This window comes from Cebus imitator, unplaced genomic scaffold (genome assembly GCF_001604975.1).
Source record: "Cebus imitator isolate Cc_AM_T3 unplaced genomic scaffold, Cebus_imitator-1.0 Scaffold38, whole genome shotgun sequence".
NCBI lineage: Eukaryota > Metazoa > Chordata > Mammalia > Primates > Cebidae > Cebus > Cebus imitator.
Genome location: NW_016107353.1, coordinates 6,204,979 through 6,223,823, shown reverse-complemented (window position 1 = coordinate 6,223,823; position 18,845 = coordinate 6,204,979). Strand labels below are relative to the sequence as shown.

Sequence of the window (18,845 nt, the reverse complement as noted above, 5' to 3'; positions counted from 1 at the left end):
TAAATAGAGCTGAAGTGAGCATGATGTGAGAAAACATCGGATTGATAGGTGGCTCCCAATATGTGGACCTTGGTTGCCATGTCAAGAAGTTTAGCTTCTAGCTGTAGTACAATAAGAATGCATTGAAGCATTTTAAGCAAGGAAGTGGCATATCCCTTTAGAATGTTAGAAAGTGTTCATAGTGAAGGAATAAGAACAGTAACTGAAAATGTTGAAAGGTCATGACAGCTGAGACCATGGGTTGGCAAATTACGATTATGAGCCAGACTCAGCCTGTCGCCGATAGAACTCTATTGGGATGCAGTCATGTCCATTCATTTCTGTATTGTCTATGGCTGCTTTTGCACTACACAGCAGAGCAGAGTAGCTGCTGCAGAGATACTATGGCCCACAGAAACTAAAACATTTACTATCTTTAACTTTTCAGAGAAAGTGTGCTGACCCTTGGTTTAGACTAAAGGCTTAGGCTTAGTGATGCCTCTGGAAAAAAAAAAAAAGATTGATTTAAGATATATCTTGAAGGTGGACCATAAGACCATCAATTTGAACTCCCACCTTATTCTGAAAGCTCGTAAGATATGGTCTAGAGTTGTAAATGAGTTTCTGTCATTTCGACTGTGGTAGAGATTTGTATGAGTTTATTCACCTTATACTTGTTTACTCTAGTCTTACTAAACTGATTTCACATTATTTTCAGATTAGAGGAGATAACAGTTATTAACTACCATTGCATTTTCATTTAGTTACAAGCACTTACTGTTTGAATTAGAAATTGTTCCAATAACGATAGCGACTGCGGCTTTATCTCTGTTTATAGTTTTATTTGTTTTCTTTAAGGTGCTGATCAGAAACCCACAAATATCTGCCAGGCTGGCAGTGGACCCTAAAGAGAGGTATGGAATATATTTGCCTGCTGCCTAATGCCCACAGTGGTCTGAAAGCATACCAGGCACTCAGGATCTTGGTGGCAGGCTTGCTTTTGTTATGTTCTCATTTTTTAATGGGCAAATAGAGGCACAGAATGTTCCTGGGTCATGATGCCAGGTCACACCGCTCCATGGAGGACCCACTGCAAAGCTTTGTGATTAAGCACTCACATTCAGGAACCAGGCTGCCTGGATTTCATCCTGGGTCTACCACTGAGTAGATGGAAGAAGCATCACTATGTCAATATAGTAAGTCACTTGACACAGCCTATGGCACATAAAAACACACCAAAAGCCTGAGCTATCTTGTTTTCTCCTGTTTCCTAAGAAAACCTTCTTAGAGTTGAACAATTGCTGTGTGTGCAAAACTTTATAAGTATCATTTCCTCCTCTGAAGGAGCCTGCGAGGTTAGCAGTATTATCACGATGTTACTGAAGATACCATGGAAGTGTATCTCAAGCATCTTGTACCAGCTATTATTGCCTGTGAGGATCAAGCAGAAATCAAATGCAAGTTTGCTCGATTCCAGAGCTTGGGTTTACAACAGCTATGCTGCCCCTTTTCTTGATGCTCCCTTATCCTGGGGAGCTTGCCCAGGCCTTCCAAAGGGCGAGGGATACATGGGGACCGAAAGGAGCTGGGGAGCACCGTGTCAGTTTCCTGAGGTCCACACAGTAATGCAAGAAGCAGCTGGTCCTCGGCTGACTCTGCTGATCTTCTTTCAACTTCATGGACAAAGCCGATTTCCTTAGTTGAAAGTCATAACCCCTCATTTGGAGGAAGGAAGCGGGGAGGAGACCCATAAAGCCATAATTCTAACCATCTCTGGAGTTAATAGGAGCCTAATTGGATTACAATTTTAAATTTTTACGGAATGACTCCAACACTTTTAGACGCCATGCAAGGGGGCTTAATAAACTTGGTACTTATTAAGATGTTTGTTATCTTACCCAGTCAAAGCAGTACAACGAAACCAACATAGGACTCTTCTGAGCCACCTAATTTCTTGTTCTTTAAACATACAATCTTCCTAATGTCAGTGTACTTCTCAGAAACCCCCACTATTTTAGATTTCCTTGGGGGCAAAAAGGCTGTAATTGCACAAATACTCCTGGAATAACTATAGAAAGAACACAGAATATTTTATATATTTTCTGCTAATACTAGCCAAGAAAATTAAATTCTGCTCCCTGTTTACACCCACTAAAACGAAGCACTTAAAGATAAAATGGCTATTATCCATACATTTTGTGATTAATTTAATTCTAGCTTCTTAGTGTAGCTACCTTCATTTGATATTCCATTTATAAATAATGCATAGTGCACCACTCTGACAATGATATGAAATTAGAGGCGAAAAACATGTGACTCCTGGGGGGAAGAACAAAGGAGGCTGGAACTCAATTTATTTGTTGTTGTTGTTGTTGTTGTTTTAAAATAGTTATTTGGGTAAATTTGCAGCAGTCAATAAAGCATTCCTGTAGGGCTCCTTCATCCCTGGGTGGCCTTTAACTTAATTTGCATATTGGAAATTCAGCACTTTTTCCTGCTCTAATCAAGTTTGCCAAAAAAAAACAAAAACAAGCTAGCTTTCTATAGCAAGGATATTTTAGACACTAGTCGAGTATTGGAAAAAAGCAAAAGAATGTTGTAGGTACATCCTATCTCTCCTGTTTGTTACAGCCTTCTAGAGATGTGAGGTCAGAGTCAGGGATGCTAGCTAAGAAGAGGCACGACAGGGCATCAGAGGGCTGGGGCTCCCCATTTGCTTTGCTACTAACTAGCTACTATGCTTGGACCTGCCCTGGCTACTTCTGGTCTCAGTTTCCCCCTTTTTAAAGAGAGTGTTGGCATATAGCTCCGCACATGCCATTCTCTCGTATGGCTGTGTGTGTGTGTGTGTGTGTGTGTGTGTGTGTGTGTGTGTGTGTCCTCATATTCTTTCCTTTTGTAGATATGCCTTCCCACAGCTCTTCATGGTACAGTCTTTCTGTTTTTAGCACCCAGCTCAGCTATCACCTTGGTAGCTACTGGGAGCTCAATGTGCTGTTTATGTTCTGATAGCGCCTTATGTGCATTGCTATCTTAACTTAGGAAACTTGTGAAAACCTCAAAAGATAATATGGGAAGCAAATAGTATGAACACGTTATTTAAGCATTTCCAATAATATAAGTCCTCTCTCTGTACTGAAATTAATGGATAATAAATTCCTGTTTAAAGTGTTTTTATGTGAAATTCTGATACTTTTGTTCTTCTGTATATGTTTCTGTATATACACTGGAATCCTTGTTCTGTATTTCCAAGTAAGGCAAAAATTAATTGTGATTGAACACACCACCACTAGGAACACTCAGTTCTGCCACAGGAGCCAGAATGCCATCTCTCCTGCCCCATTTCCTTATTGCAGCAGTCACCCCATTGTCCTTGAAGACACTTAGCTGTGGGCTATAGGGAATCACATGAATCTAGGGATCCATAATTATTAACACTATTGAAGATAACCATCAGTAATAGAGAGTTTCTATACATTCTATATATTTCTTGCTATTGTATTTGGTGGGCAATACAGTAAGAGTTCAGTTGTTTGAATGGTCTTTGTCTCTTTGTAATCCAAAGATTAAGAATATAATCTTAATCTTTTAAGTAGAGAAAATATGTCCCTAAATTTAAATGTGTTACCTCCTGAAATTATCCTTTTTTCCTGCTACCGTTAAAGTTCTTCAAAAGCAAGAAGTTGTCTTATTTTCATGTGTCTCATAACCCTTAATCATATCTGGCATATAATATGTGTACAGTGAAATTGGTAAAGTGAAGCAGTATAGAACCTCAGACAGAGCAATCGACTAGTTCTGTAACCTTGGGTAAATAACGATTCTTCCCTGGAGTTCTGCTATCTGCTTCATAAAATAAGGAGATTGGGAGAGACAGTTTTTGAGTTCCTTTAGCATATTAAAGTTCTCCATTTATTCCATGGTTTTTCACTCCATAGAAGCTGAAAAGCTCTTAGCAGTTCCCAAGAAGAGGATATGTAGGGCTGGAAATCTGTTTGTCCTGCCCTTAGCGGAGGAGGCTTCCACAGTACTCTGAAACTAGCATTGCCCTAAGTTTATTCTAGGGTGTTGCTTTATTCCAGTCTCAGTGAACCATCTTTGACTTTTACTTGCTGAAGGGGAATGGAAATTGACTCTTTAGAGTCAGGACCGAGGGAATAGGAATTGAGATGGTAGCTTCCTGCATTTCAGTAGTCAGATCTTAGAAGATGCAAAGATCCCCATATTACGATGAGAGAATATTAATCAGATTATCATCTTGTGTAGTCCCTCCTTTTTTCCTCACCTCTCTATATGTACTCAGCTGGCAGGTTCTACTAAGATGGATTCATCTGGAATAAGATAAATGTGAGTTCACTGGCCAGAGCTGGAGGGATGCACTCTGTTTCAGAACATTTTCTCCTAAGAGTACTTCAAAGGACCCAAAAGTACTATCAGAGGACCTAAACCCTTAAGAAAATCTTCAAACTCTCAAATACAGTCCATGCAATTCAGCTGAGCTTCCTGGAAAAGGTTGAGTATGGATCATTAGTTGTTAGAAAGATGGGTAGCTGCAGGGGCATGGGGAGCTCCGGCTCTCTGCATGTGACCTTGGATATCTGGTACAGGATCAGACCTCCAGAAAGCAGAGAAGTTGCAACTAGACACTGACAGCCCTTTGGTGCCACTTCATATTATTTATTCCTCCTGAGATTCTATGCAACGTGTAATACATGGTCCAGAAGGCCGACTCCTATAATTAATGAAGCACTGTTTTCCCCTGTGGCTACAGTAGGGTTAAATAATCTCTCAAATTCACTTCAAAATTTTACCCCAGGTTGACTGCAATTTTGCTAATCTCTATATTGTGTTTGTAATAACATTAAAAAAATAAGAATGTCCAGCTTATATAATCTGACATATTTAATCAAGTATTTGCAGAGGTCTCAATATCCAATAACTTTAGAGGTCAAGTAAGTGAAGTGTGTGGATAAACAGGCAAAAACAGTGGAATGTAGGAAGAACTGCAAAGGGCACACCCTTTTTAACAAATGCTATTCTGCCCAAACAACATATTGACAGATCATGTTTGTACTGGTGTGCAATTCCTGTTTTAAGGTAATTGCTGAATATCATTTATAGCATATATTCATTAGTTCAACACCTAAGTGTATATTGAAGGGCCGTGTGTCAAGTGCTGGGCTATCACCAAATAGACAATAATAAAGTATACAGATCTGGAGTTTAAACTATTTATGCATATTTACCAGTTGCTTCATTCAAAGCAATATCAATTTTTTTAAAAAAAAATTTAATGTAAAAGAAATAATGTGATATTTAGTGTGTGAAGTATTTGAACACTCCCAGTTTGAAGAGGTAACACAAATGAGCATTTTCTCCTTTTCCTTCCAGAGATTATCCAAAAACAGCCAAGAAACAAGCTAAATTCCTACAGGCAATAGTGGGAGCAGAGTTCATGGGCTGGCACCAATAGTACAGTGTAACCCCAGGGAGAAGCAGCGAGGCTACGCAGGGAATCACATAAACAGGCCAGAGTTGTTTGAGCTGTTTGGCAGAGGAACAGACTATAAATTGTGGAAACCTGCCCACCTCTGTTTACTCATTGGCTGGGGAGAAACCAAGGATAAATAATTTTCATACAAGCTCCTGGTAAGAAGGAAAATTCTGGCTAGCCTGAGACATGGTCCTGACTTCTCTCAACAGAAACCTCCAGCAATTGCTGGTTTTGTTAAAAAAAAAAAAAAAAAATCTCCTTTAAAGATGAGTGTCCCAAAAGGAACTGATAGAGGATCTAAAAATCATGATAAAGTATTTTGCTCTAATTAAAAAAAAAAAAAAAAACTTAAAGCAATCATCTTGGTGAAACAAGAACACACAAAAATAGTACAAGAACTCAAGGCAATGGGAGGAGCTGAGACATGATATTATGATATATCATGAGACATGATATATGAACACAACAAAAAACAAAATGGCAGAGAAAATCCATCACTGCAAGGAAGTTGAAACTGAAAGGAAGGCAAATACATTCACAAGCTGATTTTAAAATAACATAAAATGAAATATTTAAACAGTTTAGAAAGGAAGGAAGCACAAATGCACAAAGTAAGAAATGATTGATAAGAAGTAGCACCAAAGGCATAGAGGAAATTTAAATAAACTACCTAGCTCAGTTTTATACAAACTGGGGAACACAGATGAAATGGAAAGCATACTAGACAGTGTACTAGAAATATTAAACAGACCAGTCCTACAAATGAAATATGAAAGCTATTAATATTTTTCCTCTCCCACACACCAAAGAGATAAAATCCAGTTTCAGAAATTCTACTACACCTTCACAGAACAGAATTAAACTCATTTAAACCCTTACAGAGCATGGGCAGAGTGGTGATGGTGGAAGGAAAGAAAACTACCGAACTCTTGGGATAATCTTTATATGAAACTATACATCAAAACCTGATAAAGATTGCACAGAGACATAAAACTACAGATGAATCCCATGTACTAATATGATGTAAAAATCCTAAATAAATTAAAAACTATAAACCATTCTGACAAAGTGGGGTTTATTCTAGGAATAAAAAAAAATGGTCCTTAAAAAACATATTAACATATTTCATCATGTTTAAGGAGGAAAGGAGACTATCAGGTAAGTTTCTTCATAGGTACTGAAGAAAGGCACTTTACATTTTAGATTTGCTTTTTTTTTAAAGGGAAAAAGAGAAGAGATCATAATATAGAAATAAATTAAATTTCTTTAATATAATAGAATGTATCCCAAATGCAAAGTCAGTATTATGCTTATTAAGAAAACACTAGAAACATTAGGAGTCAGAAAGTGCTAAATTCAGGAATAAAGCAAGAATGGCCTACATCACCAGTGATATTCAACATCATCTGGAAGTCCTAGCAAATGGGATCATAGGAAAGGCAGGGATTAGAGGCATGTAACTTAGAATTTGTAAAGTTACCTGTTTGCATATGATATAACTAAAAACTGTTACAAACAGAATTCAGTGAGGCGAAAGTAAAAGGAAGAAAATAGTTTTCTTATGTAAAAGCAATAAACAGTTAAAGCTCTACTAGAAGGAAACAAACCATTTACAGTTCATTTTTAAAATATAAAATATCATTGCTTCTCAGCCTTTTGGCTAAGATCAAGTGTAAAATATAAAATATCTAGTAATAAACTTAAGAATTTGTGTGTGTGTGTATGTGTGTGCACACACACACTGCTGAGGAAATGCAACAACCTACACAAATTGATAGACATACCATATGGTGAGACAAAAGGACTCAACAACATAACACTATATCAATTATTCCAAAGCTGAACTTTTATATTTAACATGATTCCAATACAAATGTCAATAAGATTTCTTTCTGGAAGCATACAAGCTTAATCTAAAATTAAAATGGAAAAACAAAAGGAACAAAATTTAAAAATATGTAAAATGGAGTGAGAAATACATTATCAGATATTAAAATATATTATCATACTGCAATAATAAAATTTTGGTTCTGGTACATGTATAAGCTGGCAGCCAAGGGGACAGAATTGAAAGCCTAGAAATAGGCCAAAAGACTTATGTGACTTTAGTATATGATAAATTTTCATTTCATATTAGTGTGAAAAGATGGATTATTCAATAAATTTTGTTGGAAAACTGGATCACCATCTGGAAAAAAATTTAAGTTGAATTCATACTTTAAGTCTCATACCAGAATAAATTAAAACTGGGTCAAAGAATTAGGAGTAAAAAGTGAAACCACAGAGGCACCAGAAGAAACCAAGAAACCAAATTATAATCTCATTGTGTAGAAGGACTTTCTAACAATTTCACAAATCTCAGGAGTTAAAAGAAAATATTAATAAACTAAACTACAGTAAATTAGAAAATATACATGTATGGCAAAATAATCATAATCAAAAGTTTATAATAAACTCTTAAAAAATACTTTAAAATCTTGTGGACAGAGGACCAATTTCTGTAATGTAAAGTGAATTCACATAAGCCTTTAACAAAAACACAAATAATTTAAAAGAAAAAAAAGGATGAAAGATGTGAACATACAGTTCACAGCAAAAGAAACACAACTAGCTACTAATCATGTAAAACGATGATTGGTTTCATTCACAATAGGAGAAACAAATCAAACTACAAGAAGAGATACTATTTTTCACCTATCATATTGTCAAAGGTACAAAAGTTTGTTGTAAAAAAGACGTGGAGAAATAGACTCTCCTGGGGAGAATATAAATTGGAGCTTCATCAAAGGAGGGTGTTTTGTCAGTATTGAACACATCTTTACACTGATCAAGTTCACTGCTAGAAATGTATTCTAAAGATATATTGCACATAAGTAAAATGGTGAATACACAAGATTATTTAGCAAAGATTGTTTGCAGTAGCAAATGAGTGATAACACCCTAAATGTCTACCAGCAAGAAACTGCTTAAACTGCAAAGCATCCATACCGTAGAATACCACACTGCCATGAATGAGACCAAGAAACTCTCTACAAGCTGATATGGAGAAATCTCTGAATTTATTAAGTGAAGAAAGTAAAGTGAATGAAAATTTGCATGGCATGCTATCATATATATTGTAAAGACTAACATACACACACAATTACACACAAACACATAAATATTTGTGTGTGCATAAAAGCTCTAGAAGTATTCAAAAGAAACTGCTAAACAATTGCCCATGAAAAAGGGAGCTGAGCAGATAAGTGACCAAAATGGGAAAACTTTGGATAGAATCTTTTTTTTTGTACTTTTTAAGTGTTAGAACCACATTGAATATATCATATATTAAAAATACAATTCAAAATATCTATTAAAACAAAGTTAATAAAAGAAGAAATTTTCTATAAATCTTCATTTACTTCAAGGTTCTTGCTTTTATAATAAGATGGTGTTGGTTAATAGTAGATATTGTTTTTGTTTGATATATTTAATTTTCAAAATAAAAAGGAAACAATCCATTCAAAAGATATTACATCCTGATTTATGAGTCTGGGACACCTACCTACACATGATTTTGATATTTTAAAACATTGGAATAAATTATCAAAGAATACACATTACAAATAGGAAAATTTAAATAAGGAACAAAAGTGACTTCTCATGTCTTCATTATCATAGATAGTATTTAAAAGCATCAACATATTCCTTGGTGATGAAGATGGGGGCATCCAATTATTGAAAAAAAAAAACATAAAATATGAGGAAAACTCAAATACCTCAGAAGAACTATGGAAACAGCAGTTGCTGAATAGTCAAGGAATATAAAATCCTGAAAGTTAATTATATGCTTTTTATAGCAATTTGAAATGGACCCAGTGATCTGATTCCACCATTTTAAAAACATCAACATATTCTTTTTTTCTATATCTGCAGGGTTGGGCCGTTAGCATTTGACAGGGGCTGTGGTAAAATTAGCTTGTAACTCTCTCACACATTTCACTTTACAGTTTACAAATCACTTTCATTTACATGATTTTATTTGATGCTTCATTCCAATATAAAAGTTACTCAAGGCAACTATTTTTATTTCATTTTTGCGGATCAGAAACTGAAGTTTGGCTTGCTTACGTGACTTGTTCAAGGTCACATAGCTACAAATTGTAGACCTAGAACTAAAAACATGCTGGCTCCTTGTCTAGTTTTTATTGCTCTATCCCAGGTTGTCTAGCTTAACTATCTCCTGCTTTGTGGAGCCTGTAGGAAAGGCTGCTCTGCAAATGCAGGACATCAGCACCTGGGGAACACATCCAATCATTCTTGCATTAAACCCTAATAGATTTCTCAAACACAGTCTTCCTCTAATCGTGTCATCTATGTGAGCAGTCATTTCTTTGGTGTGCAAGTGTGAGTGTGTGTGTGTATGTGTAATGATGTTATCTATATGCCATCGGGGCACCTGCACATTTGCATGTGGGGAAAGAACTGAATAAAACATGAAGTGTTTTATTCTAGTGGGATGCAAGATCCTCAAAGGATATTTACAAATGTACTCAAGTGCCTCAGAATCAATCAATCTCTGAATCAACAAATGTTCTTTGATTCCTTGGTGTGTGCCTAGCACTATGATAAATGCTGTAGGGGAAACAACGAAGCAAAAAAAGGGGCACCCCCACCAATACCTTGGAAGCCTCAATTTAGATAAGAGAAAATAATTAGATTCACGGCGGTCTCTAGCCAGTGCCTACAGAGCACAACATTCCCTGAGTTCCCTCCAAAGGGCTCCAGTTGGACAGAGAGGAGGAGCAGGAAATGCTCCTGAAGTTCCCTGAGCTACATCCTAGTGACCATTCATTGGGAAGTTATTTGAAGGGGCATTTTGGACTTTCCTGGTATTGGCTGAAATCTGGAAAACCAGCATCAGAGAGAGCTACTCATAGGGCCTTTTCTACGCAGAACCCTTAGTGCTATCGCCCGTTCTGCACCTGCCGCTTTGTAGGTTACTCTCCACCCAGCAGATAGAACGTTTTTAAAAAGTAAATGATTGTGTCTTTCTTTTGCTTATAATCCTATATGACTTCCTCTCGCTCTTAGACTAAAATTCAAACTCCACCATGAAAGACCTTTATCGGGCCCCTGCTTCCTTTCAGACCTCTGGACCACCTCTCTTCTCACTCATGAGGCTTTCAGACATGCCTCTGATCTTTCTCCTGTCCCTAGCTGCAGGCCTTTGTGCTTGCTGTGCCTTCTCTGTGGAGAAGTGACCCTCAGATCCATTTCTGGCTCCTTCTCACTGTTCAGTTTCACTTCAGATATTGACATTAAGGAAGACCTTCCTCACCTGACCAGTCTAAAGCAGCTCCCCCACCTCTTCCCTACACGCTATAGGTCATCAATGTGTTCTTTTCTTAGTTAGCACTACGTGTAATTCATGACCTTACACATTTGTTTTCTTTTTCATTGTTTGTCTCCCCCAACTAGAGTATAAAAGCTTTATGAAAGCAGCAGCCTTGTCTACCTTGTTTATTGCTGTTTATGCAGCTCCTAAGACAGCATGTGGTCAGTGTTTAACAAATATTTATTGAATGAATGAATGAGAAGCCTCAGAAATTGAGTGTTTATGGCTTTCACTATCAACTGCATTCCTTTATTGCTTGATGACTATTCTGAGATATTACCCAAGAATCTCCCCACTTCCTGTGCCTTCCGCACCTCCACAAGTTATCCTGCCATCTTTCTCCTACTAAATCAGAGGCACCCTTTGCCCCAGGGGGGATTAAGATTATTAGAGCAGTAATATAAAGAGAGGAAAAAAACCCAGTAAGTTCTGGGCTTTTTGAGTTTCTAAATAGATTTTTTAAAATTATTGCTTCTGATTTGTAAGAGCCAGGCCCTTTTCAGTATCAGAGGTAAAGCCCTGAAGGAATCATGGCATAAAGTGCATGACATAAGCAAGTGACTTAAAAAAAGAAAGAAGAGCTATTTTATTTAGCCCTGGAGACAAGATAAAAATGGAGCCAGTGGCAAGGGGAGGGAGAAGAGAGCCATGTAGGCAAAGATCAGAGGGGACATGATGAGACACCAGACGATAGTTGACAAGGGTTCCCATGTCCTCCCACCTACCCAGTGGGGCAGGTCCTGAAGGAGCAGGAGGGTCTCAGATTAGAGAAGATGCAGGCTTCACTATGCTGGCAAAACTTGAAGAGTCGGGAGAGAATTCCTGCATGCCAGCCTGGAGCAGCAGTACTGAAATAGACAAGTGGCATTGTGTGTCTAGCAAAGTGGAATTGAAACAGCCTCCTAGGTTTATTTAGGAGTAGCAAAGTGAAGCATACAGAATTTTCTGAGCTTGCAGGAGAGAAGTGGAAAAGGTTGAGGGATACCTTGTAGATTTAAAGGGGCCCGATAGGATTAGGACACAGAGATAACCATGAGTTCTGGTACTGAGAGGAAACTGCAGGGACCATGGACAAGGGCAGTAGATGCCCTAGGAATCAAAGCTAATGGCCAAAGAGTAAACAGCATCCTAGGCCAGCAGAGGGTGAAGGGCAGAGAGTGGCAAATCCAATGTCTCTTGCCATTTTTCCCTCATAACCCCTCGGTTGCTTGTAAAACCCTCCCCCAAATATAAGATGGCATGTGGCCAGAAAGGAGACAAGGAATGAACTCTTAACATGGCTCAGTTTATACCAAAAATGTTTCATTCCAATTTTGTGAGACTATATGAAAATATGCAGGCTGTTGTTTTTTTCATCATCAGGTGGGAATGCTACTTTTTTCATACTTGAGTTTGTGATAGGAAAATTCTATGCATTGCACATATTTGAAAGATGTCCAGAAGCCTCAGAGGTAATACATAGTCAGTGGTTGGCTACCATATGGTGTAGCAATAAAAGGTTCTGCTACCTCATAGGGCATCTCTCTTGTACCTGACTTGGACTGAGAGTTCTGAGTCAAGTAACGGCCCCATCTGAAGCACAAGCTTCAGGCCTGGAGTCAGAGGGATCTGGGTTCAAATCTCTACCTCTAGTTTTTGCAAGGTGGTTATTTGAGACAAGCATTTAAACTTTTAGGGCTTCAGTTACCTCATCTAGAAAAATAAAACAATCTTCAAAAAACTATTTTGGTAATTAAATGAGGTAATATATGTAATAGTTTAGAACATTTATTAATTGTTAATAGGAGCTCAAAGTGGAAATTACTACTGTCCTCATAAGAGGGAATAATTTTTATTTTGACCAAACTTGGTGTGTTCTTTTATCCACAATCATTTTATATTTTGTTTATGAATTTCCCATTGCATAAAGCAATATTTCTATTCAGTATAGCAATTTGCTGAAAAGGAAATTAACAAACGTGGTAAATACATGGGTTTTATACTTTGAATTAGCAAAATACACACCAATTATCATAAGCTATAAATTATAACATTTGTATTCTCACATTTAATTTAATCTTCTCCATGAGGAAGAGCAAACAATAATAACAAGCAAAAATTCACTGTCTGGTTTAGTTCTCCTTAGTAACTAGCAGCATCCATTTACAAGAGGTTTTCCTAGAAATTCATGCCATACATTGCAGACACTAATTTCTAGAATTTGAAGAGATTTTGAAGAGGACTTGGAAACTATCTGATTTAATTCTCGCATTTTACAGAGGAGAAAACTGAGGCCATGGGCAGAAATGACTTGATTAATGTTAACTAGTTATTGACAGCTTATTAAGGTAAAGCTTCTATTAGTCAGTCCTTGTTGTATAACAGACTACCCCAAAAGTTAGTAGCTTCTAAGCAGTATTTAGTTTTTGCTCACAGGCCTGCAGGTCCATTGTGGCAGCTGGGCTCTGCTGGTCTTGGCTCCAGGCTCCTGGTTGGGTCTAGGTCTGCTCCAAAAATCTCTTACCCTCTTGGATCAGCCAATGCCAGGGGCATGTTTGTGCCATAGTGGAGCTTAGCTGTGAAGAAGGAGAGGCAAAAAAATAAGATGCCTCTTGAGACCTCAGCTCAGAACTGGAACATTCTCACTTCCATCTACATTCCATTGGCTAAATAAAGTCAGATGAGCTAAATCAAAGAAGCAGTGGGACAGGAAAACAAATTTAATTCATTCTAGTTGAAATACTTCTGAGTCACTTGGGCCAAAGATACAGATATATAATTCTAATGAAGGAAGGACATAAGCAACCATGGTGACTCAATTTACCAGAAGATCTCATTCTTCAGATTCCCAGGTAAGCTTTTTTTCCCCTCCACCATGTTCTAAGCAGGCCTCTAACCTAACAAGCTAACTAATCAGTTAAAACTCTTTGATGCTGAGCCACATAGGATGAGCCCAGGCAGTAAGTTACCAACGTTGCATTTAGAGAAAACAACTGGAAAATCTAGGGTCAGTTTCACAGAAATGAAGAATAAAAGAAAAATAATAATAGTCAATCAACAAAGAATGTTTTCCATCTCCCTTCTGCAAAACCGAAACTCTTAGAAAGTTTTCATCTTAGCAAAAGGGGATTTACAGTTTCAGATCTATCAATTGTTTTTTAATTAAAAACGTATTGAGGTCCTCACGATGGGAGACTATAAACCAGACAGGCCAATTCTTGGCACAGGCAGCCAAGTGTGTGTGTATAAATTATATCCAGGGTGACTTGGGTCTGGCTGGGAGATACTGCAGGAACTCTGAGTTATACTTTCTCTGAGTTAGAACTACTAAAACATTCTTAGAATATTTAAAACATTGATCATAGGCCTACAAATGGATGACTCCTCTACCTCATCGGGGCTTCTTCTTCTGTCAGTAATAGTTTCAAATGATGATCTTATCTGCATAAATTATGTTTGCTTCCATCAGCCCAGCAGGCACCAAGCTGGTCCAAGAAGAGATGACCCAGATGCCCTTCGGTGGCTTGTACTAAAACCCAAATTAGCAGCCAAACTCTGGTTATCAATTGGTGACATTAAAGACATCAAGGATAAGACCTGATACTGGGCTTCTAAGATACACAGGTGCATCCCAGAGACTTGTAATTCTCCATTTATCTATTCATTGACTGGGAACTTGTGATGGATGGCAACTGTGAAGAAGCTGAAACTTGAGCCCAGCTATGAAGTTCATCACCTAGCAAGAAGGGAGAGTGGGCAGCCAAAGAAGACAGCTGAGAGTGAATCTAAGGAGTATAGCAGTCTATCTTCAAAGACCATGGAGAAATTATGTCAAATTTCTTTTGCTCCTATTTACAAAACCTGAGGAGAAAGGAATAAATATTTACCATTTGCCTGTGCCTGAGTGTAGGATTAATACCGATAAATCTTGGTATACAAACTCTGCAGTCCATTGTCTAAATGTTAAAGATTGTCAGTAGGTAAACAGAGTTGCCTTTCTGGCTTCTCCAAAAGAGTGCTGGAGGTTGTTGGCTTCAATAAATAAGAGGTTATAAGCCCATCTTGAATGTGAGGAAGAAAAAGCTCCAGGATCCCAGAACAAGAAATGAGCTCACCTAGTGAAAAATATCCTATACTAGAAGTCACAGTTCTGTAACCTTAGGCAACTTTCTTCCCTTCTCTGGGCATCTGTTTCCCAATCCGCAAAATGAGGGGGCTGGATAGGGTGAACTCTAAGTTTTATTCCAGACGTAATCTTTGGATCTAAAATTCTTCTCAATAGCCTCCCTACAGAATTGTCCTTTCATCATCGACTCATGCCATTCTGTATAGTATGCAGAAAGAGCACATAATTTGGAGATATATCCTTCAAATTTGAAACAAAGTTTATGGCGAATTTGTAGCAAACTTGGGCAAATAAAATTAAAGCATCTCTGAAGTCCACGTGGACTCAGAAGACATAGATTTAAAAGAAGGAAGCTGAAGATAACTTCTACCAGATCACCTCATGAGTATTCAAGAACATTCAAGATGGAATAAGAACAAACCAACTCAAAATCGCCATGCACTTTTTGGACACTTGATTTCATGGTTATCTTTTAGGATGGCACGGTTAACCACTTGAAGCAGGATAATGAACCAAATGGCTTTTGGACATGCTACTTGGCCCTGTTTGGGGTCTTAAATGTCCCCTCCTTCATCCCCAGCAAAAGTTTTAGGCTTTAAGGAATAGACTAGACACAGGGAGCTATAATGGAGACAGCACAGATTTAGCTGTCCAAGTCTATGTGGTTTCAAATCTCAGCTTCATCATTACCAAGGAGGGTGATTTAGCTAAGTCCTTTCTCTCTCTCTCTCTCTCTCTCTCTCTCTCTCTCTCTCTCTGTCTCTTTCTGCAGCTATTTCCTGAGTGGCTTCTGTGCTCCAGATGCTGCTAACCAGACATTGGAGTGGCAGTGGCAAATAGAGTTTCAGTCTTCTGGTGATTACTATTAAACAGAAGAGGCAGGTGGGTTTATGCTTATATTACAATGTGATCAGTGCCAATTTTGAAGTTAGTACAAAATGCTGTGGCCTAATAGAGTGCTGTCTCTTTCTTTCAAATTTAAAAAAATACCTAAAAACAAAACGAGCAAACAGAAAACCCCCAAGAATCCCTTTATTATAAATTTTGAAGCTAGCACAAGATGCTGTGGCCTAACAGAGTGCTGCCTCTTTCTTTCAAATTAAAAAAAATCCCTAAAAACAAAAACAAGCAAACAGAAAACTCCCAACAATCCCTTTAGTATAATGTTAGAAAGCCACTAAGTGAATAACATTTGTGAATGCTTATTGTGCCTCGTAAGTTACATACAATATCACTAATCCTCACAAGCTTTTTATAATCATCGCCCCATTTTATACATGCAGTAACTGAGGTTCAGAGAGATTATACAGTTTTCTCCAGGTTACATAGCCACAGTGGAAGAACTGGGGTATGAAGCCAGTTCTATGTGACTCTAACGCCCATACTTGCTCTTCCTGCAATGTCACAGTGCTTTCTCTTGTAAATATGGGCCCTTCTCTTTGTTACCCAGCATACATGACACAGAAGTCACTAAAAGGCAGTTGAGATAATGTAGTCAAACCATGTGAAAAGCCGATCTCTTGGGTTGCCTTCGTTTCCCTGAGAGTTCGCTCAGATTAGGGACGATAGGCCTCTGTAGGGAAAGAAGGTGAGGAGACTTAGCCACAATTTCATGTAGGTTTTGATGACTGGGTTTCCCACTCCAGGAAGGCCCCTTTCACATTTCTCAGTGTTCTCCAGTTTGCAAGAAGTGCTTCTCCATGTTGTGTGTCCAGTACACTCACAGTGCCGGAGCTGCTGTGTTTTATCCTTTCCCTGATGCACAAAGTCTAACAAAATGAAAGAGTATGTAGAGAAAGCCAAGTACAAAACATAACTCAGAAATGGTAATGTAACAGGGTCCACCACGGCTGCTGACTAGTCGCATTTGTAATGATTTTCTCCAAATAATGCAAACACTATTTTTTCCTGAGAAAATGAAATATGCAAGTGCCACGTTCCACATATGATGGGGGAGAACTCATAAAAGATTTTAATCTTCCCTTGTCAAGCTTCAGAAATGCAAACGGCCTCGTCCTCATTTTCTTTATGCCCTGGACTTCTAATTGAGGAAGCTGGCATCAATTACGCATGTGGGCACGGCTGGGGAGGGAACCAGAATAAATATTTGGGGAGTATCGTTACAAAGAACATCACTTCATCTTTGTGTCACCATAATTTCCCGTATCGTAGTGCTTTAGATTCGAGCATATGGCAATAAGGTAGGTAATGAGAACAGCAATTTTCTGAAACAACATTATAACTTTTCCCTCTTTATGGTCACATTTAGTTACAGTACATGCTGCCATTTAGGTATAGAGCTTTCTAAAAGCAAATCTCAGAGAGAAGGGAATTCAGGAGCTAGGGCCTAGGAATCTGAACCCCTGGGAACACAGCAGACCCTGCAGATGAGAATTTGGGATTGTGGACTAGTTAACTTTTGCTGCAGTAACAATCCCAATTTCGAAGGGGCTTATACCAACAATGCTGCTTGCATTTTCATGTTCTGTGAGGACTGTGAGTAACATGAGCTGGCTGAACTCTTATTCAGAAGCCAAGCTAAAGGGGTGGCCACAGTCTGAGATGTACTTGTCATTTATGCAAGAGTTCGAGACCAATCATCCAAGTGCATTTACTACTTCTGTTTCAGAGTGAACGTTTCATATTCAACCCTGATCCACTATCCAAAGCAAGTCAGAGGAAAAGGCTGTGAATAAAACAGGAAGGCTTTGCAAAGATGGAGATGTATGCTATGCACTTATGGGGGGAAGTTGACAGTGTGAACAATATAATCAACCACAGGGTGATTCCATAGCTTCAACCTATCATCACTGGGGGAAACTGTGTTGGGGCAATTCAGTAAATCAGCAAGTGAGCAAAGAAAATCATCACCAGTGGTGCTAAGGTGGATTTAGAGTTCATATAAATACATATTTACAAGTATCTTTAAAATACTGGTCTAAATGCCAGGCGTGGTACAATGCATTTTGGGGAAATAATGCTAAATACAATGACCCCTGCCATTCAGGAACTCTCCATTTTGAAGGGATAATAGTCAGGCCAAGAGCTAAGCAAATGAGTGTACAGAGTTAGAAGTGCTATAGAGGAACAGAAGCGGGGGAGGAAGGAGAGCATAAATGCACTGTGTTAGGTGTGTTGCACGTACTATCTTATTTCATCAGCATAATAACTTGGAGAGGACAGGAATCGTGCAAATGACTTAACCTGAGTATCAGACAAGTTTACTGCTGTGCCCACCTCCAAGCTAGAAAGAAATGAAGCTGAGAGTCAAATAAAACAGCATGAATGGGAATGGGATGATAAAGACAATTCATTCTGCCTGAGAGAAATCAGGAAAGGACCATGCCACAAAAGTGGCATTTCAGATGGGCTTGATGAATGAACAGCATTTCAGTAGACAGAAGAAGACAGACAGAATGTGCAGCCTTAGGGAACAGCACGCATCAAGCCCAGGAAGCATGAAAGAGCCAAGATTCTGGGGGAATGCACGTAACGGTGATCTGATGTGGTTGCTGTGTGAGGTAAAATGAAGAATCAGATTGTGCAGGGGTTTGCAATGCATGTTATGTTAAAGTATTTTGGACTTTACTCTGCAGACAGTGGAACCATTAAAAATGTCTAAGGAAGGATATGATCTTATCTGGATCTTTTAAAAGTTCATTCAGCACTTTGAGAGGCCGAGGTGGGAGGATCGCTTGAGCCCGGGGATTTGAGACTGCAGTGAGCTACCACTGCACTCCAGCCTGGGCAACAGAGTGAGAACCTGCTTTTAAAAAATCATTCAGTAGGCCGGGCACGGTGGCTCAAGCCTGTAATCCCAGCACTTTGGGAGGCCGAGGTGGGTGGATCACGAGGTCAATAGATCGAGACCATCCTGGTCAACATGGTGA

At 38.5% G+C, this 18,845-nt stretch overlaps 1 long non-coding RNA gene and 1 pseudogene across 1 annotated transcript in view; one reads left to right on the top strand and one right to left on the bottom strand.

The window, feature by feature from the left end:
• Positions 1-7,113: 7,113 nt before the first annotated feature.
• On the top strand, positions 7,114-7,249 carry LOC119470741 (annotated as a pseudogene).
• A 6,029-nt stretch (positions 7,250-13,278) lies between these two features.
• The window catches only part of LOC119470716, a 214,801-nt gene continuing 209,234 nt past the window's right edge, over positions 13,279-18,845 (bottom strand). The window contains exon 3 of the long non-coding RNA XR_005199683.1: positions 13,279-13,405. This is a non-coding gene — a long non-coding RNA (uncharacterized LOC119470716). The remainder of the gene's footprint in view (positions 13,406-18,845) is intronic.